This window comes from Limanda limanda, chromosome 1 (assembly GCF_963576545.1).
Source record: "Limanda limanda chromosome 1, fLimLim1.1, whole genome shotgun sequence".
NCBI classification, from domain to species: Eukaryota; Metazoa; Chordata; class Actinopteri; order Pleuronectiformes; family Pleuronectidae; genus Limanda; species Limanda limanda.
In genome coordinates this window covers 6,564,688-6,590,324 of record NC_083636.1, presented here as the reverse complement: position 1 = coordinate 6,590,324, position 25,637 = coordinate 6,564,688, and the positions used below count along the sequence as shown (strand labels likewise).

General features: G+C 43.5%; 1 protein-coding gene across 1 annotated transcript in view; it reads left to right on the top strand.

Annotated features, from left to right (window-relative positions):
• The first annotated feature begins 1,309 nt into the window (after positions 1-1,309).
• Positions 1,310-25,637, top strand: part of cntfr (ciliary neurotrophic factor receptor) — a 195,071-nt gene continuing 170,743 nt past the window's right edge. Inside the window, exon 1 of the mRNA XM_061073663.1 lies at positions 1,310-1,516. The gene's annotated coding sequence lies outside the window, so the exon portion shown is untranslated. The remainder of the gene's footprint in view (positions 1,517-25,637) is intronic.

Sequence of the window (25,637 nt, the reverse complement as noted above, 5' to 3'; positions counted from 1 at the left end):
TCCTGGGTATTATGGTGATAATAAATGACTTTCAGCGGTAATTCATTTCAGTCCTGAGGTTCTCCAGAGCAGCGACGTGACGCTGAACGTTCCTGAGCGTTACATGATAAATGTGTCAGGAGCTGATCAACCATCCATTGGTATGCATGTAGTCTGAATGCTGCACTGGCTGCATTAGTTATGATGAATAATGATATGATTTGTGGTCTTGGCGAACTGTCGGATTTATTTTCCAAGAATCTTTTCTCTCGAGAGTCAGTTTGTCATCACCTCAACTCGCACCATCATATCCTGCTGTGGCTTTAAATAATATATATGGCTGTGGCATTTTGGAAATGTACTTCTTCGGGGCGACCACTATATATTTCACTTGATGCACTTCATCTGTGGTGTTTTCCATTGTTGTTCTTCAAGGTGTAATAGCTGTTATGCAATTGTATCAGCCTTGCAACAGAAGGTCAGATTTAAAAGGTTTCCATTACTGAAAAGGTCAGTGCTTCCAGGTGTGAAGCTGCACCAGCACACCAGGGAGGCAAACGTCAAAAACATTGAACAAAACATGTAATTGGACGAATTGTCTCTAATTGCATTGGATCTATTATTCTTTTGTTTTCCGTGTGATTCTGTGTTCACTTGGTTGCTCTTTACATTTTGTTATAGGCAACAATACGATGCACATTAATGTCCATCTTTTGTTTTACATTTATGTCTGAACTTTTTTTTGTGGTATTTGTGCGAAACTAATTGCATCCAACAGCATCAATGTAAACTCAAGCTCAGAGTTGTTGTACCAACTTGTTTCAATTAATCAATAACAAGGCTTTAGGTTAATTGTTTTAACTCACAAAATCAAATGTTTGCTGCATATTGTTCGGCCACTGGGACCGAACCTGACCCAAGGCCAGTATTAGTGTTTATACTGTAAAACTGTGTTTGTGTGTGTGTCTTGCACACTTCCATCTAAATACCCATTGCTCCTCTCGTTCTCACTGTTTGTAAATGTGTGTGCACAGGCTGTGTGTCCGTGCATGTGTGTGTGCACATCTATTATCTGTGTGGGCTGGTCCCTCCACTACCCTGAGCGGTGGCTAGGGGGTGCACTATGGACATGGTGTGTGGATGGGTGGGAGTGGGAGAGAGAGAGAGAGAGAGAGAGAGAGCAACAGACAGAGAGTGAGAGTGTGTGTGTGTGAGTGTGTGTGTGTGTCTTTGTAATGTATTCCTGCCTGTGGCTGGGCTGGTCACATGGGGAGAGCAGCCTGTTTAAAACAGCCTCGGCTTGCTCTCTCAGAGCAGTGCGAGACGCAGAGACAGACGCACACGTTCTCCCTCTCTCCCCGCTCTCTCTCATGCACACACACGCATGCTCATGCACGCAGACGGCAACTGTCCTCTATCGGACTGACACACCACACACGCTGGGATAGACACACACTCCCCTTTGCTACAGTGGAGAAGAGGATAAGAAGTGACATATCAGGAAAAAACTGAAATACAGAAAAAGAGGAGGTTCACAGTGAGTAGCCCATTGATTTTCATTCATTTGATTTGAATTTTTATTTTTTGTTGCATTTTTTGGGGGGGGGGACTTTGCTCTTCTTCAGCGCTGCCTGACCAGGACCTGACAGGGAAAGAGAGTTGGATGGAAGGGTCTGAGGGACTGTGACTCAAAAAAAGAGAAGGAAGGAATAGCCAGAAGCAAAGGAGAGGTGCAGAGGATAGTGATGTGGGGCTAGTGCAACAGCGGAATACCTCTCCATCAATCTCTCCCTCTGTCCGTGGGATCTAATGCTGTTAATTAGCAGCGTGCGCTTGGAATGAGAGGAATGCCACTGCACGGAGCTGGAGTGGGGTTTGCTCTGGACTCTTTTCTGTGTGTCTGTGTGTCTGTGTGTGTGTGTGTGTGTGTGTGAGAGTGTGTGTCCCATGTCCTCCCTGTCCTCTTGTGTTCTGTATGCTGGCTGCATTGTGGAGGACGGCCGAGCGGATGCTTAGCGGACTCCCCGAGACGCACGCTGCTCCGGCTGTGATTTATAGAAATGTATTGATATGCAGATGGGAGATGATGGACCTGTCACAGTACTCCGCTGCAGCGATATGAGTGATGTGTCGGCAGGGGGGGGGGGGAGAGGACAGAGAGTCTCTCGCCTGCCTCTTCTCTGCCTGTCCCTCTCTTGTCCTCCTGCCTTGCCTCCCGTTCCCCTCCCTGCGAGCTGCCGCTGCCGCCACTGATCTCTCCTCTCTGACACTGTCCCTCCTCGTCCCTGTCACGTCTTTTCATTAACTTTTCTCCCTGTTCGCATACCCCCCCCCCCTCTGTTTCTGTGTGTCTCCTAAGCTCTACTCGCTCTTTATTTCATCCAGCTTCCACTCTATCTGCATCCCCCCCCTTCCACCACCACCACCAGCACCACCTCACAAACCCCACGCTGGTACATGCTGGCTGGTGGAGATTGCTCAGTTGCGTAGAAAGGGAGAGAATCGGGAGAGTTGTGAAGAGGGAAGGAGGGGAGGGAATGGGGAGAAGAAAGAGAGAGGAATGAGGGAGAAAGTGGAAGGAGAGGAGGGAGGGGAGGGGGGGGGCATTGAAAAGGCTGACACTGGCTTGGACAATTAGCCAGGGGAGTCCGTCCTGGGGTGCTATTCTGAGAGGGGCTTTGGCCCCTGGGCCCTGGGCGCTGGGTCACGGGATGCCTTGACCCCTCCAGTCGACAGCTAGGCATGGGAGCCATTATCACAGCCTGATTGATTAGCACTGAGCGGAAATCCCTTTTCTCTTCACTCCTTGGGAGAAGAAGACGGGAGCTTTTTGTCCTTTTGCTGCTGCTGGTTTAGTATCTGCCGGCATGAATGTGCAAAGCTCTGGCTCTTTTTCTTTTTTCTTTCTTACTGTTGTCAGTTATGGAGGTCTGGTCTCCATATATCTCCCCTCTCTCTCTCTTTCACTCTCTCTCACTTCTTTCTGCCAGACAACTTTTCTCTGTGTGTGTGTTTGAGTGGGCACAATATTTATTTAATCACAAGACAGAAAGATGCTGCAAAGATTTGCTCTGAGACTTCTCCATAGACAGACATCTGATCTGATTGTGTTTCCACGTGCACGTGTCTCGGCTCCTGTGAGGTGTGCACCTGCAGACGCTGCCTGTGTTTGGTCGAGACCTCCTGGAAGTTGTCAAGGGAGAAGGGGAGTGGAGGTGCGAGAGAGATGGATGGATAACTTATAAAAAAGAGATGTGAAGGAAAATATAGTAAAACAAAAGAATTGTGGGTTGAAATATACTAGTGGACAGCTTGGGAAATTGAGCTCCTCTCCTCAGACTGTGTGTTTTCCCTTTTCATTGTGCCTGCATCTCCATCTCATTCCTCGGTTTTGATCCTCCCCAGTCCCATCCCTCGCTACTTTTTGCCCCCCCTTCCTTCCGCCTCCTCAGACTGGGGAGTTTAGCGGGGTGTTTAGCCCAGCTCACGGCTGATCAAAGCAGTGTGTGTCAGACCGGGCTTAGCCCAGGCACTCCTAATGGAGCACCGTTTTCATGCCTAGTTGGTGGTGGAATGGGTAGAAGAGATGGGAGGTGGTGAGGGGGGTGGGTGGGGAGAGAAAGGGGGTGCAAGAAGAAAGACTGACAGAAAGAGTTCAAGGGAGGAAAAGGCAGCTATTGACGCACATGCCGGGGCAGGCAGATGGAGAAATGGGTTTAAAAAATGAATGGTACAGGCGAGAAGAGACGGGGTGAAAGGAGTGAGGGATGGTAATGATTAACAGAACAAGGAAAAGGTGAAGAAATGCAGACGAGAGCAGAGACAGTGGCTGTCAGGAGCAGACAGAGGAGCTCAAAGCTGAGGAGAGTCAGGCTGTACATGACTTCCCAGTGTTCTCTCTTTTTTCTCTAGTGGAGGGAGCGATTACCAACAGGGCAAATACAGTGTAGCCCGGCACAGGAGAGCTCCCACACATGGTTTGGTTTTGGGCTGGAAACAACACCACACGGGAAGAGGCCTGTGTGTGTGTGTGTGTCTGTGTGAGTGAGACAGAGGAGTGTGTGTGTGCGTGTGTGTCTGTGTGTGTGTGTGTGTGAGAGAGATGATGAGAAGAAAACTCCGTGTGTTAAGCATCTGTGTGCCCGTCTGTGTCCCTTTCTGCCAATTAGCAGACATATATTCACGTGAAGTCTCCGTCTATAGATTTTTCACAGACGATAAAAAGCCGCCAAGACTTCTCTGCACATTGACCCTGAAATTGGAAGTTTAAATCCTCATTGAAAGATTTTTAGTTTAAAAGGAATTTCTCAGAAGAGCTTGAATAAAAAGTTGCGGTTTAAAACCTTGATTTGTTAAAAAAGTTCTACAATTGGAAACTTGGAATCTGATTAACCCATCAAGACCAGATGCAACATATGCATCTCCCTCTGCGATGTGTGTTTGTCATTGGTTTTGTTGTTTTCAAGATGTGTGACCGATTTATGAAAATTCGATGAAATGCGTTCCGTGAATTTGTTTATTCGATGCAGTTTGAACCACAGAAAAAGTTTTTCAAGTCGCACTTCGTCAAGGTTTAGTGAGTGGCTGACAAAATCGGTTACAGGGTCTTTTAAACCCTTAATTGTCCTCTGACGCTGATAGAAGCATGTGATTTAAAACAGAACACAACATGAAATACAACTGGAAATCACAACAATTGTGCTTGTTTCCAACCGTATCCAGTTAGTAGGGTAAATGCAATTATCCACGATGAAAGTTTCAAGCCCTCGAATAATTGTATTTCACGCTTCCACCAGCGTCAGAGGCTGAAAATAAATAAAGGTTTGCGTGAATGTCAAGGTTTTAGCAGGCGTCTTTTGTCCCAGTGGAGTTGAGGAGTCTACGGTGAAAAAGAGTGAATGCATTTTAAAAAGATGCTCATAGAACTGGGCTAATAAGCAGAGATTAAAGGTGGATAATGGAAGCAGGATGAAGGAATCACTAAACAAATCATATGACACTAGTTTATATTTTGTGTCATGGTTACATAAAAGTTTTTATATACTTCTGAACTTTACTCTCCCTCCCTCCTCCTCCTTCCCTTCCTCTCTTTCTTTCCTTTCAACTCTTTCTCGCCTGATATATCTTCTCTAATCCATTTACTTACTTGTCTTTACCTCCATCGCTCATCCTCTCACTGACTCATCCTTAACCCCCTCATCCCTCTTTCACTCCTGCTCTTATGGGCTGTTCACACGCATGGATTCATAAAAGCTGGGACAGCGTCGGCTGCTGTCAGTGTGAATGAGTCGCGGCTTTGACGCCCTGTGCCACCCCCTCCCCCACCCACCCATCCTCGCTCAGCTTGACAGACTCAAAAGCGCCCGGCCGCACTACAGGGAGAAGTTTAGAGGCTCAGACACAGTCGGGGCGACAGCCAGTGACATTCATCTTGATTTCAGAGGAAACTGAAGCTCAGAGTTATTTACTGCTACTTTATGCAAAGGAACTTTTAAAAAATGTTATTCTCTGTGACCTGTCTTCAAGTTAGCAGAAAATAAAAGTTAAATACACCCGCACTACGAGTGATTCATGACTGGCCAGATACCGCCAACTACTTTTATCCACATGTGTGAACGCACTGTTACTCCCTTAGGTCCACTCTGTCTTACCTCCTCTACACTCCTCTTTTTTCCTCCTCCTCCTCCTCTCCTCTCCCATCCCCGGCTCGCAATGCTGGTGTTTATGCTTCAGACAGAAGAAAGGTAAGGTAAAACTAGGATAATATTTCCCCTAACATACTTACTGCCTGGGTAAACATCCTCCGACAGATGTCCGAGTGCGGGTCTGATCAGAGCAGCGCAGGGGCCGCGAATCTCACTGCTGTAACATACACAAAGCCAACAAATTGGAAGCCGGTGTGGAGATGTGTGTGAGCGGGGTGAGAGGTAGGGAGGTATGGAGAGTTAGTCACCTTGAAAACACAAGTTTTTCTGAGTGGGAGATTAGTCCTGAAACTTTCTTTTTGGTAGCAAAGAGCGTTACAGGAAACTTGAGGTCAACTTTGATCAATAGACAGATTCATTGCTCAAACTTGTTGGCAGGAGAAACATTAAATTTATGCCTGATAATGTGTGAGAGTGGGTGAGAGTGGTTTCTTAGGAACCACTCTCGCATGTCAACCGGTTGGAATCTTCTTTTCACCAAAGAAAAGCGATAGAAATGTTGAAAGCTGAACCTCATTTGATTTAAAAAGGGCGTCGAAAGGATTTGGATCTGATGAGAGTGAGAATCTAGAGTCGTAAGGGAAGAATTGAATAGTAGATTTTGGTAAGCGAGTTGCTTTGTGTGTGTGTGTGTGTGTGTATGCACCAACAGAGACGTAATACATGTCTCTGCTGAAACAAATGCGGGTGCGAGTTTTGTACTCAACAAGTCTCCAAAAGGCAGCAAAGACATGAAAAAGCCAGCGCTCCCACTCTCCCCCGTCTACCCTGTGTCTCTCTTTAGTTAGATGTGCCGCTTGCTGTGTGCTTTTATCTAAATGCACCTGAGGGTTTGAGAACATGACAAGATTTTGTTAAGATTTGGCCCCAATTAAGCAGCTTCACATGTGTCTCAGAGATCCAAGTTTAACGACTGTTTCCTCTCTGCACCCCGAGCTGGAAGATCTGGCTCAGATGGGACTTGGGTGTGTAATTATTTCGGTAATCCAAAACGACTCGTGTGCTTTCTTTGTACATTTTTTATATGGCGAGAACATGAAGATATTAAACCCCCTCTCTCGTGCCACAGCTCATAACATGCCCTCCAACTTTGGATCAGGACCTTTTTAAATTACAGAAAGTTGCGAAATATATGTAAAGAGAAAGAAAAAGTCTCTTTCTGTGGTTTTGAGTCTCCGTGCTCGGTTTGTAAATTGGTATTTTTCTAAACTTGTATATTTCTGCTGCCCTTTTGTTCTATTTGCGTCTGCTTGCCTGCTTCGTTTTTTTTGTGCCTCAGAGTCAGGCTCTGTCAGTTTGTCTTTTTATCTGTCAACTCTTGTGTGTGCCAGTGGGTCAGCGTGCGTGTCAGTTTGTGTGCGTATGAGTGTGAGTCTCCGCTGTACTTTCTCCACTCAGCCCCTGTAGCATCCTTGCAGCGCAGGCGATAGAAGATTTCGACTCCTCGCTTTCTGATCAAAGCTAACGAGGGATGAAAGGAGGGAAACTGAGAAAACTGTTAATGACTCTGTACGCCCCAACCCGCCGTATCCATACCACATACGCACACATGCGTCCACAGTTTCCTCTAGGCCTGTCACGTTTTTTCCAGAAATGAAAACTAATTTGAAATGACACACAATTGGTCCGAATGCATTCAAATGATCCCCCCCCCTCGTCAACAACGTGCTGCATATTGTTGCAGATAAATCTTGACGCATGGTTTTGCACTTTTTGGCTTCAGCAAACTTTTTTTGCAATATCACAAGGCAAACTACTCCAAACTGTCCTCAGTGCTTATCTCTAAAGATTGTATTAGAATATTAACTTTCAAATGAATGTTTGATTTTCTGTCTCCTGCCATATGAAGGCAGTTCCCCACACGACATGTGTGCTGCAAACCCGAGTGCGTGCATATGCCAGAAACATGCACACCCTTCTTTGCATTGAGACACATTAAGTGCTCGCATTCAACATAATTTCCCGAGACACGAGCACATTGTATATTTAAATGCATCTTGAGGACAAGCAGAGCAGAGTAAATATGCCTCCAGGCAAAAGTGAAATATAGTACAGTATGTATCCAGTGCAGGAATACATGATGAAACTTGTGAGGGAGTCATTAAGCACATCTCTGAGCTGTAGATGTGCGATTGGTTTTTCATCCATCCTCTGTTTAGCATCCAGTCCCATAGACTAACCTGCTACGTGTTTGATCCCTTAAATACTGGAAATAATGATATTGGCCAATTAGCTCAGGATATGTTTTTTCTATATCGGCTGAACGATTACCCCTGGTGCTCACTTGTGGTCCCACTAGATAAAAGCAAATAAACCTGTTTTTATCACATTACCATGTTAATAAAAACAGCATGTAGCACCTTTTTTAAATTGGTTAAATCAATTGCATCTAGATGTATCTGCCTTCTGTGCAGGCTTTTCATCTGCTCTGCCATGGGTTTGTAGGCCATTGATCAAAAGCTACTTATATTTGTGACCTTTCTCCCTTTCACTGCATTAATGACGAGTCCTGAGCAGTTCTGATAAATGCAGCTTTAGCCTGCCTGCAACATATCTGCTGTCATCAGTTATACGCCTGCCATCTCTACCTCCTTTTGAAGAAATGCGTATGTGAGCAGACATGTATAGTTTGATCTAGACATTAATCATTTAAAGGAAAAACTGAGGGCTAATCTTTGATCCTGGATGTGCTGTAAAAAAAAAAAGCCACCACTTTCATTTAAATTGCACTTTTTTCCAGCATTACTCTAATATGTCTTTTACTGTACAAGTTCAGTGCCTGTTCCAAAGATGCTTGTTTGGAAAGGTTACAGCTTTCTTCCTGAAACCTGGTTATTCCCGGTCTGATGAAGCTGGAATTAGTGAGCACAACCCCCAACTAGAGAAGTAGTTGTCGTCACTTAATGTTGTTTAATACTGAGGGCATCACAATGTGTGAATGCGATAAAATGAACACTTCAGAAATATGAGAAAAGCAAAAGAAGGGAGGTCAGATATCTCTTACTGCAGACACGACATGTGGTCACTTCTTGTGGGAGAGGAGACACTGGGAGGTCGAACGAAGTGCCACAAACAGTTGAGTGTAACAAAGAGAAAGGATGTTCTCACCTGAGACGCCATCAGGGAATACAGGAGACGAGAAAGACCTTACAGGAGAGGCTGTGAATCCTTGAGGGAGAGATTGAGAGAGACGAGATGACTGTAAAGAAGACTGGAGAGGTTAGGGGGAGGCTAACAACAAGACTGATTGTGGTAGGAAAAAGGAGACAAACACTGGAGATTCAATCGTGGTGCAGTTTTACAACAGGATACCATCGGGGGCGTGATTGGGACCAGAAGGAAAGTGGCAATGAGAGGATAGACAAATGTAGAAGGTGTGTGGGTGACGGAAGGGAATTAGAAGGAGGGAAAGATGACTAACACGTACGACTTTAATCTGTGTGACTGGAGTAGAAGAAGATGGTGAGCAGGGGGGGGCGCAACACAATTATGGCGTCTATTGATCGAGACAGAGAATAGGAGGTGCTGAGATTGGAGAAACAGGAAAAGGGGGGAAAAGTGTTTCAAATGCAGTTGCTGTCACAATTTGGTATTTTTTTGTTTTTACCCAAATACCCTGAAAACCTTAGTAAATTAGATTTTCCTTCACAAACCTTTTGGAAAGCTGCATCATCGCCGTCTTCGTTAATTTGCATGTTTACTTTTTGTTTCAAACTCAAGCTGAGACATGACCTCATCGTCCCTGTGTGTAGAAAACGGCTCTGGGATGGTGCCGTATTATTAATAATGCACCGCGTTAAAAATGCATGAATTTTCCATCAATTGGAAAGTGAACATTAGGCCATGTTTTTTTTCCCCCTCTAAATCATAATGACATGCAGCTATCTACATCCTGTTGGTCCTGCTAGATATTTATTTCATATTTATTATCTTAACGGATGCATATGGGCTATTAAAAGCCTTAGTGCTCCGTTTCTGGCACTACAAACTGTACATGTGTGTGCTTGTTTGTGTGTGCGTTTATGGTTGTGTATCCTTATGTCTTTCTAATGTCTGTGTCCACTCATGTGTGAGAAGCCGCTGCCTGTACACGTCTGTTGTTGCTCACGTCGAGCTCTTTCCATAACCGTCCATAGGTTTTCTTTTTGGGCGTGTACACGACGCACACTTGCCTTTATGCACAAGCGTGTATGAGTGAGTGCCTCTCTCAGAGCTGGAGGCTTTTAATCTATTAAAGCCTGATCCTTAAACACTAATCAATGCACCCTTTTATATTTCCATTACAGTGCAGAGAGAAAGGGATAAATAAAGCATGACCGTGGAGCTCAGTGGCGGCCACATAACAATGAAAGATCCCCACGGTTGTTCAAACACACACAGAGAGGCTCGACTTAATTGTGTCAAAAACAGGTTGCAGTGCTCTGTGGTGGTGGATTCTTCTCCATCATTATTATTTTGACACTCACGTACTTATTATAGTTCTGAAATGTTGTTTTCTGGGACTATTTCCTTCATCAGGGGTGTGCATGAATGCTAATCAACTTCCTGGTCCCTTGACTGACAGTGTGTCTCTAGAAATGTATGTTATGAATATTATTTTTTTCACTGTCCCATTTTTATGTATTAATTCTGCAAGTATAGTCCCTCTGCAAGGTTGGCTGATTTTCAATTATATATTACAGTATGTTATTATATTTCCAGTTTCTGACACTTGAGGTCTTATTTTGATAGTTTTGGTCATTGTTTCAATTGGCTAAGTTAATATTGTACCCACGGAAACAGTGCCTGAGCTGGAGAGACATGGTGAAAGCTATCCACCGTCTGACAGGGTAAGAAATGAGCTGTCACACTGCTGGTTAACAAGCCAACAGTTCAACTTTCAAACACTTGGAGATAGACGTGAAAATACGAGGAACTGAAATGCCAAAAGAGAAAAGAAGGTGGTCTTTAACAGCAGCATCATGCGTAACCAGAAGGGGTCTCTGAGAACTTTTCTACTACACTTACATCTGTGTTTCTGTCACTCTTAATCCTGCTAACTAACACACAGACAAAACAAAAACATAACCTCCATTAGTGGCGGTAATCGTTCAGTCGTTCGGATCACGTTGTTCACCTCGGGGGTTTTGTTTAAAACCTGTATGAGCGTTGCACTGATCACATTTCTTCCCCAACCTGACACTCTCCCCTTCTCCCAGCTCCGGGCAATTAGTTTGGCGAGGGCAGATTGCCAATGCTGCAGAAACCAGAGCCAAGATTTGATAAACTGGAATTATAGTTCAACGCTCAAAGGAAACTCCTATTCCTCTCAGCCAACTGGTAAACAGAATAATGAGCATTTCTTTGATTTAGAAAAAGAAAGGAAAAAGTCCTCCTTTTTATCAGGAGGCTCAAAGAATGGAAATGCAAAGCCGGGGCCGTCTCATCTGTGTCTTTTACAATTAAAAGGATGATTAATGTGTGTACTTGACACCTCCTACTTACGTTTAAACAGATAATTGCCTCTGCCTGCTTGAGAATATGTGCTTTTTTTAATGCGCCGCACTCTATTAGCCGACTCCTGTCACTGGCCTCTCACCCCTCTGTCTCCCCCCTTTTAAAACCTAGCGCGCTCCTTGCTTGCAGTATTGCATCACATATTCCCCTCAGACCACATTTCACTGGTGATAAATGCACACTGTATCATTCAGCTGTCGAGAGAGAACATTCCCAAGCCATGCAGCTGACGGCGTGCCCTCCCGTTTTAGGGATAATTTACAGCAAATGACTGCAGTGCAACAAGAAGCCACACTTGCCCCCCCTTAACCCCCCCTAACCCTCTGCTTTTCCCCATTTTAAACCCACTAAACTGACGGTATTTGCCTCCTCCCAGAGCTCACTTTATTAGCAACGTCCGCTTGTGTACATGTCCCTCAACCCCAATTAATTTACTATACTTAAGTGGCGGATTTGCATTAGACTGTGCTGGCCCTTGGAGTATACTTTATTAGCGTTGTCTGGGTTACGCGCACCCCCACTGCCATTCCCTGCCACCCCACCCGTGCCATCGGATTCAACATGCACGCAAACGCATTTATTTCACCGTGCGAAGCCAACAGTAATGCAGGAGTGTGTGTGTTTCTTTTTTTTTTTTTTCTCCGCTTCACTGTGGTAGTTTATTAGCAATGTCTCCTTTGATAGTTGGTGTGCACGCTTGATTATGGCTGAAAGGGAGTGGGCCGGGCGCTGGGCCGGAGAGGAAGTCTGCCTAATGATATTAACAACATCCTTTATTGGGTAGCTACTGCCGAGTGAGGGAGGGGAGAGGGACTACATGGGCAGGGACGAGGGGGTGGGGGGGGTGGGGGGGATAGGCCCGAAAGAGACGGGGAGAAGGGAGCTGGAAAGAAAAAGGGGAAATGGGGGGGAAAGAATTTAGGGTGAATCAAAGAAACATTGTGTGGAGGGAAGGTGGGGGGGGGGTGCAGGAGCTGGTTACCTTGTCTGGGGATTAAGCAAGAAGAAAAATAAGGAAGGGGTCAATAGACAGGACAGGAAAAAAAATGTAAAAACCCAGAGAGAAATGATGATCCCGACACAAGTGACCCTGACCCCGGTACTGCAGTGGTTTGTAGTCTCACTTCTGTCTTAATATATTATACAGAACCGTCATTCCCTCTGCGCCCGGCTAATAGAAACTTTGCAGTCGCATCACAAATTGCCTAGCAACCGCGCCTCGCTCCATCACGGACGTCCACCGGGGGATTAGCTGTGTGTAAATAATGGCTAAGTGCCTAACAGCTGGAAAACCAGAGATACCTCAAAAAATATGTTGTGATGCAGATTTAAGTCGGGTTTAGTAATGTTAGAAAGTATCAGCGACGATCTGAAAAGTCTGTGTTCACCGGACTGTAATGGTTATCTCGGCAGGTGCTGTGGCTAACAATGTAAAACCCGACACCTCAGGGACAGCACTTGAGTGTTTTGTTCTAATTAGATTAAGATGTTTTCCTCTATTTATCATTTTAAGCTTCTATTTATAAGGATAACAGAATTAGGATTTGCTGAATGTGCCTGTGGTCAAAAGGCTTTTAGGCGTCCAGTGTTCAAGCAGCAAATTGAAAATATAAAATGTACTTTTCCTCTTTTAAAATGTCTGAAAAGAAGAATCCACCAATTTAGAACTATGTCCATCTCTGCTGTACCTTCTTGGGCAAAGAACATATGGCGAAGGAACAACCAGCCGCCAGCCAGTTAGCCAGTCGGCTGATTCCTCCTTCCACTGTTTGCATTAGTCACTCTTAATGGTTCACGCTTGTTCATTGCCGTTGGCTGCGTAACGTGATTACGACTTTACTACATTACCTGATCCGTGAACACGATTTGTTCACATGAGTAACGTCAGGTAGATTCTCATCAGCAACGTTAGAGAAGACAACTCCCACAATCCCACGCAACTTCTCAACGTCATAGATTTAGGTCTTTTGTCATCATTTTGATTGAGAGACCACTTAATGGTAGAAGTTACACATTGTACGTTTCATCCCAGCTGGTGTTGCTGTAAAAGCCTCAGGAGTATTAAAGTTGAGGACACAAACAGAATGAATGAGAGATGTAGGTGGATGGATTGAACGCATCGCATACAACTAAATTGAAACGGCAAACTCAACAGCTACACGCCAGCATCACAGCCGGATGCTAAACCTCGGGTAGAGGCCCTGATTAACTGAAGTGATTGGCTCTCTTATTGAACCTGACAACTGGATCTGATAGGAGCAGCTGTGGGTCGAAGGCTGTCGGGGAATGTGAGGCCGGTGGTTTGCACTGGTCGTCACTGGAAGATGTATAGGTGAGTTATCAGGGGTGGGGTTGGGGGTGGGGGATACTGCAGTGATAACCATGTTAACTGTTATTCTAGTGTTTGTGTCTGCACATTAATGTAAAATGTTTGACCTTTCATATCTTCATTCGCTCACATCCATACAGAAACTTGTTTTTTATCCGTAATGTATTCAGCTTCACACAAAGGGAGTCAAGGTGACAGGAAGAAGCATCATGCACACTGGGTCATAAACACTTGTGCACAGGAGCGGTGTTGTCGTGAATGGAGTGGGGGGTTATTTACATAACCAGTTTATGTTCCCCCGTGTTGTTGAAAGACATAATGAGATAGTCACATCCACATGCCACTTACAGAGAAATACACATTATTACTGTATTGGAGTTGATTAAAGAGAGAACTACTGAATGGGGACAAAGAAGGGCTGAGCTGTAATCAGTCTATGATGAGATTTCTCCATTGCTTTGGAAAGAGAGGATTCTATACACACCCTAACAAAAGAAAATATAACACTTCAACACCTTAGCTCTAAAAAGTGTATATTCACTTATATTTCAGGACTAAAGGATTAAATATTCATTCATTACAATATATATTCCTTCTTTGAATGGAGGTTGATGTTGCTCGGCTAGCAAGTGTTTGGTTAGTTCAGTTTAACCTGCAGGAGTTTCTGCTGCAACATGTTCTGCTACCAGCAAAAAAATTAAATCATGAGGGAAAATTAGTTCTTAGCATCTCCTGGCATCTTTACGGCAGAAATGAAACAAAGAAAATCAACGAAACGGCCAAAAATTACGTTTGTCACAGATGATGATGAGCTCAAAAATACTGACTTCTGCAAAATGGTGAATATCAGAGAAAATAATGATGAGTTAGGCATCGACTTGGTGCCACACCTCAGTCAGCTGACTCTTGTTGTCTGTCTACAAATACATATACGCTGTTAGATTGTTATGGTAGGCAGAGAAAATTGCATTTCAAATCAATCATATTCGATATATTCAAGTCTAGTTTCAGTGTTATTTTTGCAGCAACGTCTTAGTTCAGCTCAGGGCACAAACTTCATCAGTGTCTTGAGTTTAGTGTGAAAAACAACAACCTGCATTGTGTTGTTTATGAATAATGTAATGAAGTAAAATGCCTATTCCCACCTCAGCAGCTTAGCCTCCAGAAACCGGGGAGAACTCTGAATGAGAGCGGGTACGTGCCGATCGTTTAGACGCACAGGGGTCAAATTCGTGAGCTAACCTGGAAAATAAAATCCAATCGAATGCCCTAACTCTCTTGAGTCGGGGAGTGTGCATCTTTGAAGATGGAAGGCCTCACCGCTCTCTGAAATGTTAATTTCATTGAAAAGTTAATTTGTCTTGCATCATAAACACATCAGTTGCATTCGTAATTCTGCCGTTGCTCGATCCTGGAACTTATTTTGCTCTTACAAATCATTCCTTCATGGCACCAAATCCCGTTATCACTTGTAATTATGAACTCTCCTCAAGCACATCATATTAAACAAAACACTTTTTTTTTTATATGTAACAAGCTGTTGTAGTTAACGAAGCACACAAAGTAACTTTTTAGTCTGTAGAGAAAACCATACATGGAACAACATATGTTAACAGATGCAACCACAGGACAGTGTCTGACACTATTGCAAACACTCACATAAACACATAGTGAACTATCACACATGCATGTTCCTGCACACACACACACACACACACACACACACTTGCACACAGACACCAATTGACAGGGCGTTGATTGTGAGGCGGCACCAATCCTCATCTCCCACTAACACCCAGCGAAAGCTGTCACCTTGAGAAGCTTCGCTCGGCACCCAAAAATGTCAAGGCTGGCAATTTCCTCTATTTACCTTGGCAAGGTGCCTGAGGTCCCGTACTCATCCCAGATGTGTGTCGTTGTGTGCAGGAATCTTGTGTGTGTGCAGGTATGTTCGTCTCCATACAAGTGTTTGTGTGTCTGTGTAGCACTGTGGCATTTATGTTTGTCTTTCTGAGTTCCTGCATTTGTGTGTGTGTGTGTGAGAGAGAGAACTAGACAGAGACCGATAAATAAACTCATTCCCCTGCACTGTGTCTCTCTGTAAGCCGTGTCAGCATCTCTCTGCACCTGTGGCTAAGGAGACGTATCTATCAGACACACACACACAAAAATACAGCACATGCGTGCACTAAATGCGGTGACAACATACAAACACAGCACATGTCACTGTCAACAAACACTTCTACACAACCGCTGCTGTTCACGCAGACACATGTGTTCACAGTGGAGTCACATGCAGTGACACATAATGACAGAGGCACATTGAGAGAGAGAGAGTCACCCGCTGGTCTGTCAGGGTTAGGATATCATTCTTTTCCCAGGATTTTCCCCCCAGGTTGAATGTGACTGCTCTCCATTTCTGTGTGTATATCTGTCTGTCTCTGTGTGTGTGTTTGTGTGTGTGTTTGTTGTTTGTGCATGAGATAGAGCGAGAGAGATAACGCCGACTTATCTTTGACATGGAGCCAGAGCAGAAAATAGCCCCTTATCAGGAGGGATTGAAAAAAAAAATGGAGAATAACCTCCCACACTGTAAATGACTTCAGGTTCCATTTGTGTGTGTGTGTGTGTGTGTGTGTGTGTGTGTGTGTGTGTGTGTGTGTGTGTGTGTGTGTGTGTGTGTGTGTGTGTGTGTGTGTGTGTGTGTGTGTGTGTGTGTGTGTGTGTGTGTGTGTGTGTGTGTGTGTGTGTGTGTGTGTGTGTGTGTGTGTGTGTGTGTGTGTGTTTTCTTTTTCTTTAATTGCATCTACCATATGTTGTATTACACTGTGTATTTACTTGCCACCCTGAGCGTGTGTGTGTCTTATGTCCGTTCATTGTCGCAGTTTGAATTTAATTAGAATCTGTGTGATTGGAGTCTTTTACATAACTTAAACCTTACATCCTGTTCCAGAAATAGAGATTGGAATGGTTTCTGGAATTGGAATGGCTCCTATAAAATCACGAAGAGGTCGGCGTGTACGAGCGTCGACACTCGTTCGCATCGCCCCGTCTCCAGAAGCCCAACGTTGTAAATATGGAAGCAGTCCTGGCAAAAACCGAGCCGGTCAGAGCATGTAAACTGGCTGCCTGAAGCGCCACAGATCTACGGCCAACAAATCGATGCCGGGTGGATAAAACCCTCGCTCCAAACACCAGCTGAACACACCATCTGTTTCTCTGCGATCCCGCTCATTAGGGATAGGTATTTTAATTTGTTTTTTATTTCCCTTGTCATTTTGTGGGCATCACTGTCACCCCGCTACTTCCTGCCATCGTGTTCCTGTTGTCATGCAGCTTTTTTCAGCGCGGCGTCGGATCTTGCCATCTTGTTGTTGGTGCTTATTTATGGCTCCATCACAGATTGTTGATTGGATTCCATCTGCTTATTTCCCGCTTATTGTTTGATCCGGTACTTATAAAACCAGCCTTAATAGCCCGATCCTGACATATGAGCAACATAAAGTTCTTGACACATCGTCCGATACCTCAATTTACCATATTTCCTTTAACTTCACTACATAAAACAATTCAACATCACACCCAAGACCCTTAAGGTGATTTCTGCCACTGCTGCATCCATTATCTCTTCTTTTTCCTTTTTCCTGGAGACGACTCATTTGAAAACCAATGGAACCAGAGACCAGAAAGCCCAGAGGCTGCAGCCATGCTTGCCTTCTGCCACATCTCCCTCCAGATGCAACCTTTACATGCTCCATCTGTGGCTCTCATTGCTCTCAACAGCCCCCTGCAGTGCTGCCAGTGCTGATGGGCGCAACCGGAACTGGTCCCATCCACCTCAGTGTTAGACAGGACGCTACAGGTGAACAGGGTTATAGAAATCACCAGTTGATTACGTGCCTTAAGACATTAAGGGTTTATCTATTTAAATATGTGCTGATTAGCCGATTGGATAAAGCCAGGTTCTTAATTCTTGTTTCATTTTGTTGACACATTAGAGACAAACACTACTCTATAATTTATTTACTCTATAAATAGGATATTCATCAGCCGCGAAAAAAATAAAATCTCTTTTGATGTTTTTAGGGAGAAAATATTCTATAATTCAATCTATGAATGATACATGAACAAACAGTAACTTGAAAGAGGATGTAGGAATACAACTGGAAAGTTTGTGTGCGAGTCCTGGGGCTCAGAAAGTTAGTTAATTTGGAAAGAAATACTTTTAAACATATGTATTTTAATTTAAATCTACAGATGGAAATAGACAAAGGGTTTTAAAATAAACTACTGCATAAAATGTTTTTTCCCTGTATTGTCTCACCTACATGTTGACGACATGCTATTTTCCTATTATACACATATGATGGAGTTGAGCATTTTTAGCTAAATTAGACTGTTTCTGTTCAAATGTGACTTTTTATTCTGGCCGACAATTGAATTAAATAAATCCGCTCACTTCTGATTGCCCAGTAATTTGGCATTTCTCTGATTACACAATTTGTAAGTAGAGTCCGTATAAGTGTTTGAGAATCAGGGACAGAGCCAGAAAGTGAAAGCCTGCATGTGAATGCGCGTGCATGCTTTAGAAGTAGATTAGATTTCACTGTGAAGGCATGTTGAACAGTCGCTCAATTTCCTGCCGCGCGTCCAGCTTTTCCCTCCCCATGACAAATTCCTCGATTTCCTCGCAACACATTCCTGATGCATTATTGGTCATGGACATTATATGGTCCCACATATTCTGTCTCTCAGACTCTGGGAAGTGTCGGATTGCATGGGAGCTCATGCAAGCAAGGCAAAGAGAAAGAAAGCAAGAGCAACGTGTAAGCCAACAATGTTGCATCCACTTGTAGACTTGATGTCTCGTTCGAAGTCTCTGCCTGTTTTATTTACATTCCATGGTTTTCTTGTTTCGTAATATTTAGACGTGGAACCACTTTATGATCGGAAGCCATGCTACATTTACCCTCTTCTTATTTCATTATTTATACACATATGATGCACCTTACGCTGTTTGGCTGCGGTTACAAAGCCACCACTGTTAAATAGTGTTCCTGCCTACAAAAGATCCATTGAGGCTGTCGGTCCGCACTCGTAACGCGGTGGAACTGAACACAGCTTGTAACAACAAAACATGTAGTATCCCGTCTCAGTCCATTTAAGCAGATACATGAAACACATTAAAATAATCTGCCGACTTTCCACCATCAAAAACAATGTTCTTTAATGAGGTTTTAAACCAGAGGGAGAACATTATCTGTAAAGAAAGAGTGAATGTTTGTAGTGGCAGTGGGGGGGGAGCTGACATTGCTTGAGGCGTCCATATTGTTGAGGATAGTTAAGGAGGTTTAGCTCAAGTGTGAAATCCAAATTCAGGCCCTTCGGTTATGCTCAACTTGACGAGTTGCGCTGTGTATGTGTGAAAGCGTGAGCGTGTGTGTTAGCATCTGCTCCCACATGTATGCACACGCACAATTCTGTTGTAATGACAGTTTTGTCACAGAATATACGACCGTGCCCTCGCATGAGTGTATCTCCCTGGCATTTCCATTTAAATGTGTGCGTCTGTGATATAATTCACGACCTTCCACTGTGGCATTAATCCATTGACTGGTAGCTCAAAAACACAGAAATGTAGGAAAAAACGTCCATATGGAACTTATCTTAAGCGGCCATATTTCTCTGTTACTTGGAGCAATTTGTTTTAATTGCCTACTTAGAAGTAATATGGCCTCAAACTAGCATTTTTTTTCCATAAAAACCTAAATGAAATATGAGAATGCCTATTAACTGCCATGATTATGTTATAATAATCAGAAAATTGAGTTGTCAAGACTGGAAAGCCTCTTTTTAGATGGTAGTTACACAGCATATGCTACGTGTTTGTGTGTCTGTGTGTGTGTGTGTGTGTGAGAGTCTGTGGGTGTGTGAGTCTGTGGGTGTGTCAGGAAGTCGGGTTACGGTTACATGGCGGGTTTTTCTGTCAAATTTTCCCACTTAAATCCCCCAATACAGTGAATTAGGACCTAGCTGTATACATTTCCACCTGCTCAGGCTATAATTGGTGGGTCCAAGTTGATTGCTTCCACAGAGATCCTTCAGCAGAAATTGAAAAATGAGTATATGAGTGATAGATACACTTTATTAGAGACGGCATAATTTAAAGTGGGTAGAACCTCCTTTCTTCATAACAGCCCCCATGATTCGTGCCACGTCGACATGATTACATCACAGAATCCCTGCAAATCTCCCATTGTACCATACTGGTTTGTGACCTGGTGCCTCATCATGTTGGAAGTAGCCATGAGTTGATGGTAAATTGTGGCTCTAAAGCAGGGGTGTCCAAACTACGGCCCGCGGGTCAACTGCGGCCCGCCATCCATTTTTAATTGGCCCGCATCAATGTATAAAAATAAAATGTATAAAAAAAAAAAAATCAAAACTCAAAATTTAGTAGCTCTCAAATGGCACTTACTTAAAGCACTTTGTTTTGCTTTATGGGGCCAGGTTTCGTCGACAGGAGAGAGGCCGGTGCATGCTTCTGCGTTTTCAGAGACACGCAAGAAGGGGCACGCAAGAGCCACTTGCATGCTTGCGTGCCCCTTCTTTCGTGCTTGCGTGCGTTCACCAATTTTTGTAACTATACGACAAAGCTACGCAAGCCTCACGCAGCCCGCAAGGCTGTGATTGGTCCGCTAACTACATTCTTTCCAGAATCATATTTCCGGTTTCATGCACCATAATACCGGCAGAAACCAAGAAAGATTTAGAAGAACAGATATGGACCAAATGGCAGAAGAGATCTGAAAGTATGACCACTTGTATAACCCGTCACTGACTAAATACAAGGATGCGCAGATGACCTGCAATTCCTGGAAGGAGATCTCGGCTGACGTCGGTTTGCAGGTCGACGAGTATACGAAGCTGTGAAGAATGATCAGGGACAAATTTGTCCTTCAGAAAAAGTAATAAACAGTCGACAAAGAAGGTGTCTCTAAGGTTGTCTTCGACACAAAACGTTACTCCACCTAGTGGTCTGGCGGTGAATTGCTTTGCTGACTTGCTAGCTGTCCCTCAGAACGCCACGCCGCCACGCCCCCCCACCCTGAGCGACGCGACTATCAACAGTCCACTCCAGGGCAGGGGGGCGTGGCGGCGTGAGTGGCCCAGTCCTTGGTATTTTTTTCTGTATGTGGCCCTCCGGACAAAAAGTTTGGACACCCCTACTCTAAAGGGACGCACACGGTCAGCAGAAATATTCATAGGCTGTGGCATTCAAATGATTGATCAGTATTAAGGGACCTAAAGTGGTCCAAACACACATTCCCCTCACCACACCACCACCACCACCACCACCAGCCTGGAGTGTTAATACAGGAAGCTGATGGTAAAGTCTGACCCTGCCATCTGCAATCTCAGCAGAAACTGAAATTCAATAGACCAGGGCTGTTTGTTTTTTCAGTCCCCAGCTGCCCACTTCTGGTGAACCTGTGCTCACTGCAGCCCTCAGACCTCGGCTCTCGGCTGAATGGCGTGGAAGCTGCTGTGGCCTTTTCCCATTGTAGCCCGTCCACCTCAAGGTTTTCTGCTGATGACAATTTGAAAAGGCTGGATATCTGAAGGTGCTGTTCCCTTACTGTCCATTGATGTTATTTTTCCCCTTTAGACTCTAGAGACTGTGGTGTGTTAAAATCCCAGGAGATCAGTTGTTTTGGAAATACTCCCATCAGCCCATCTGGCTCCCAACAATCACGCCATGGTCAAATCAAAAAAGATAATTTCTTCCACCCCCCCCTCCCACCCCCCTCCATTCTGATGTTTGATGTCAACCCAGCTGAGGCTTCTGATCTGTATATCTGTGATGTTGTGTGTTTTGCGCTGCTGTCACATGATTTGTTGCAATTGTGAATACTTTGATCATACAAACTGGTACATGGCTGCAACTCCTTGCATCACAGTCACAGTGAAGTTGTGTTTATCCTCTCAGGGATGTTTTCCTAAATAGAACCAAGGCCTTGGCATGCATCCTGCTCTGACCGGCCGGAGGGGTGTTGATTAGTTTGAAAAGAATCCAAACTCTTCTGTGCTATAGTCTCGATACCACAGCATACGAACAATCTTTCTGCTGAGTCAGACTTCCTGAGTGGCTCTTGCTGCGGCTTCATTTCACTGATAAATGGCTGTGAGTGAGGGCTTATGGGCAGCAGTTTAATTGACTAAGCATGAATTTCAAATCTTGAAATTATCACCACATCATTCCTACTCGACAATGTTCCGTCTCCATCGTCTAACTCACGATCCCTGGTCACAACAAAGGACGACAGCTTCAGATTCACTACGAGACAAATCGATCTCAGGGCGAGTCTCGTAGTGTCTCGTAATCTGTTCAAATGGAAAAAGGGATTGAATTGGTTTATTCTGTTGCCACTGTAATTTCACTATGGTATTGCTATCACGTCATGCCATTCAAATATCGTCAGAGTTGAAGACTATGAGCAAACCACATCCACTTCAATTTCTTCTTCTATGGTTTGATGCTGTCTCTACCTTCTCTAAACTGTTTCATCGGAGACAAGACCACCTCTTTTGTTTGGATTTGGCCCACTGGTCCAGACTGTGGCTCACGGCACCTCTCACCTGTTATTATGCTTCAGACTAAACTGAAAAGGGTGCAGACCAAACAAGGGAGGTGTGAAAGCGCCCTCAGATGAATACTGCCATTTTCAGTTAATTTTGTAATTTGTATAATAAGCAATAGCAAAAAGAAAGAAAATATATAAAAATAGCTGCCCCAGAAGAAATGGGTCAAACTTGCAGCAGGAAAGAGAACAGACCTTTGAAATCAGCAGAGATAACAAGTTCACTCTTCAGCACATACTGCCTTACTGCTCCCAGTTGGTTGACATCGTTCATATTGGGCAGCACCCAGGGCTCCAGCAATTACCCTTTGATGTACAGTACGTGGTAGTGCTGCTTAAACGTAATGTATATACTCTCACACACACATAAACAACAGAAAACCTGTGTCAGGGGGGAATTATGAATATTACCGGGACAAGAACACTGTTCTCTGGGCTGTACTTGACTCCTCCAATTGTTTTTCATGTGCAGGAGGCTTTTAGAAGGCTTTGTGTTCAGAAGACTGGCATAAGGGATCTCATGGGGCTGTGAAACCTCCATTAGGAATAGGATTTCCACAACGGAGCGCACACTTTACCTCCAGAAACATACACCGGCTCTGAAGTCCCCCCCCGCCCGCCCGCAGCAGCATTCACAGACTGTGCTTACATTGGACCCCGAGATGCTGTGGAGCTCTGACTCAACATCGCTCTCGAAGTTAAACTTCTAAACTGGATTTTGTGTCACGGCTTCTCAACGTAGAAAACCCCAACTTATGGCGGCTTAGTGGTCAAGGAAGAGGAGAAGAGCCCCGTCTCATTTTCAATGCAAATGCCTGTTCTTGCTCTCAGCTTCCCTTCATCAACATGGAGTGGGATGGTCTTTTGATTTGTTCTACAATATGTAAACCAGGTTTTTAAATAGATTTCCATCGACACAATAGACTGAACGATACATGGTCCTTGAATCCCCACAATTCCCCTAATCTAATTTGAAAAGAACAAGGTCTACATGGGAGAAATGGGGATCTGTACATCACACACTTGAGTATTTAAGAGAACAATATGATCAGTGTGTGTGTGTGTGTGTGTGGGAGGCTGGCATCAGTCAGTGGCCAATCAAATCAGCTCCTCCAATTCCCTTCAAAAGCAGTGCACTCTCTGCCATGAGGCAATGACAGTTTTATTATGCAGTGTCCTGGAATAGAACAAGGTCTGCGAATTGTCTTCTTGGAGGTGTAGAGTTGCGAGGCAAAAGAAAAGGAAAGAATAATACCCTATGAATATTCAAGACAGTAAATATGCCTCCAAGGGCAGATGACATGTCTTTTTTTATTGTTGAAATGATAAATTGAACATTGAAAGTCTGGTGATAATGTGCAACTCAGTTTTGATTATAAGAATTCGGTCGAAAGTAAAATATTAAAGGCAAAAAATACCAAACTTGGATACTTTCATGGCACTGAGCGATTTTACTAAAAAAACACCTGCATATTTATGTATTTTCTTAACACAGAGCGTTCCCTTTGTTGATATCTTAAAACCCTTGAACACAAAGGACACTGCCAAAAAAAATAAATTGTGCTCAGTTGACTTTCACATGAATCAAATAAATTTGGTTCAAGTCATTAAATTGTGGCATGACCGGCTTCACTGATGACTTTTATTGAGCAGAAATAGACTTCACAGAAGCCGCAGTGTCTTGTGAGAGAACTTTGTTTACTCCAGTTGAAATATCATTTTTCATTTACACTGTTTTTGATTGAATGTGCACTGCAATGGAATACAACACATCTGGTCATTTTAGATCAAATTTAATCTATGATTTTTAAACTAATTTATTATTTATAAAGCCAATTTGTAAGAACATTAATCTGGTGGCTTTGAAGTATCCATTGATTTCTATTGGACTCAGTGACTGCCTCTTTCTCAGCCCTCCTGGTAGAAAAAGAAAATACAAAAAGGCCACTCGTGTTGTATTTGAACCTGACAATAACAGACAGATGTGATTGTCACTGCTGTCTCAGAGGTGAATGGAGCACGGACCCACTCTTCTCTGCTAAAGATTTAAGTGATAAAAGCTAAAGGGAAGAACTTCCCAACACAGTGCTGCAAAGACAAACGTGTACGATCTTTCTCTGGTAATGGGTCAGTCATTTTCTTTTTCTATTTTTGATCGACACGAGAACCAGAGCAATCTGCCGCCTCAATCATAGAGAAGGGTCCACATTGTGAAAGCACTCGCCTGAGTAGGATTTCTTTTATTATAGTTATTGTCTGTTCTTTTGACTCTCACATCAATAGTGAGCATAAGAGCTCTTCGATTATAGTATTGTGAAGATGGTCAAAGACATTTCAAAGCACTGACACTGATATTGAAATAAACGCTTCATTCTTTAGTTAAACCTTCATCACCGTTAATCTCGAGACCACAAATGTGAGAAGCAATCAATTTGAAAAAGAAAATGGAATCTTTTTTTGTATCATAATCATTTATTTAACAATTCTATTTCTTTATGCAGAGTAATATGTAATATTTAGATTACATATTAAATTGCCATGTGTGATAACATATCTTAGCTTCATGTGTGGATTACAGGTAGATAGAAGAGCAGAATTTAATTTACAGATTGTGAAAATCCTAAATGTGTATGTGTTCAGTAACTCGGTGTCCATGTTAAGGTGAATTTCAGATTGCATTTGGCACGTCAAGCTTTTTCAATGTGCTGCTGGAAGAGAGTTAAAATTCCTCAAGGTTTATTGATCCATTGTAACATAAAAAGCAAAGAGAGCAATTCAGGGATTGAGGCAGAGCGATAACAGGCATTTCTGTGAGATTGTGTATATTCACACAGATTGTGGGTGGGTGTGTGGATTGCTAAAGACTCGCCTGTCATGTTACTAACATATGGCTGATACTGCCTTTTGAATCGATGTTTGCACATGAGTTAATGGAGCCCCTTACTCATGGAACTGTGCATTAAATGAGACTGCTCCATTATAACGGATCACATCAGTGTGTTTATGTATTTTTGATGATACTATAGCTTTAGTCGTCAGCGGAGACATGAGGGAAGTGTTAATACTGCCTTATTAATCTTCTTCTAACTCCATATTGATGTTTTCTGTCAATGCAAACCATCATGTTTTACATTGTAAATGATGACGTAGGTGTAACTCATTATGCTAATCTATTGGAGGTCACTTCACGAGAAAAATACCATGGCTGTTATATCTGTAAGTGTTTTTGGGCTTAGTACAAAAATGTACATTTCTGTTAAATTTACATTTATCCAGTCTAATTGAAAAGTTTAGAGAAAAAGCTTTATGCAAATACATCTTAGAAGTGTTAGTTGAACCAGTGCGGTTATATATGCCAAGACGTCGCAATTACAGCAATGATGAAGTTATAATTTCGAGGGATGTTGACCCCTCCTGCATAGATGAGACAAAAGATCTCTTAAATTAACATATTGAAGTGGAGAAGCGGCTGCATACATCAGCGGG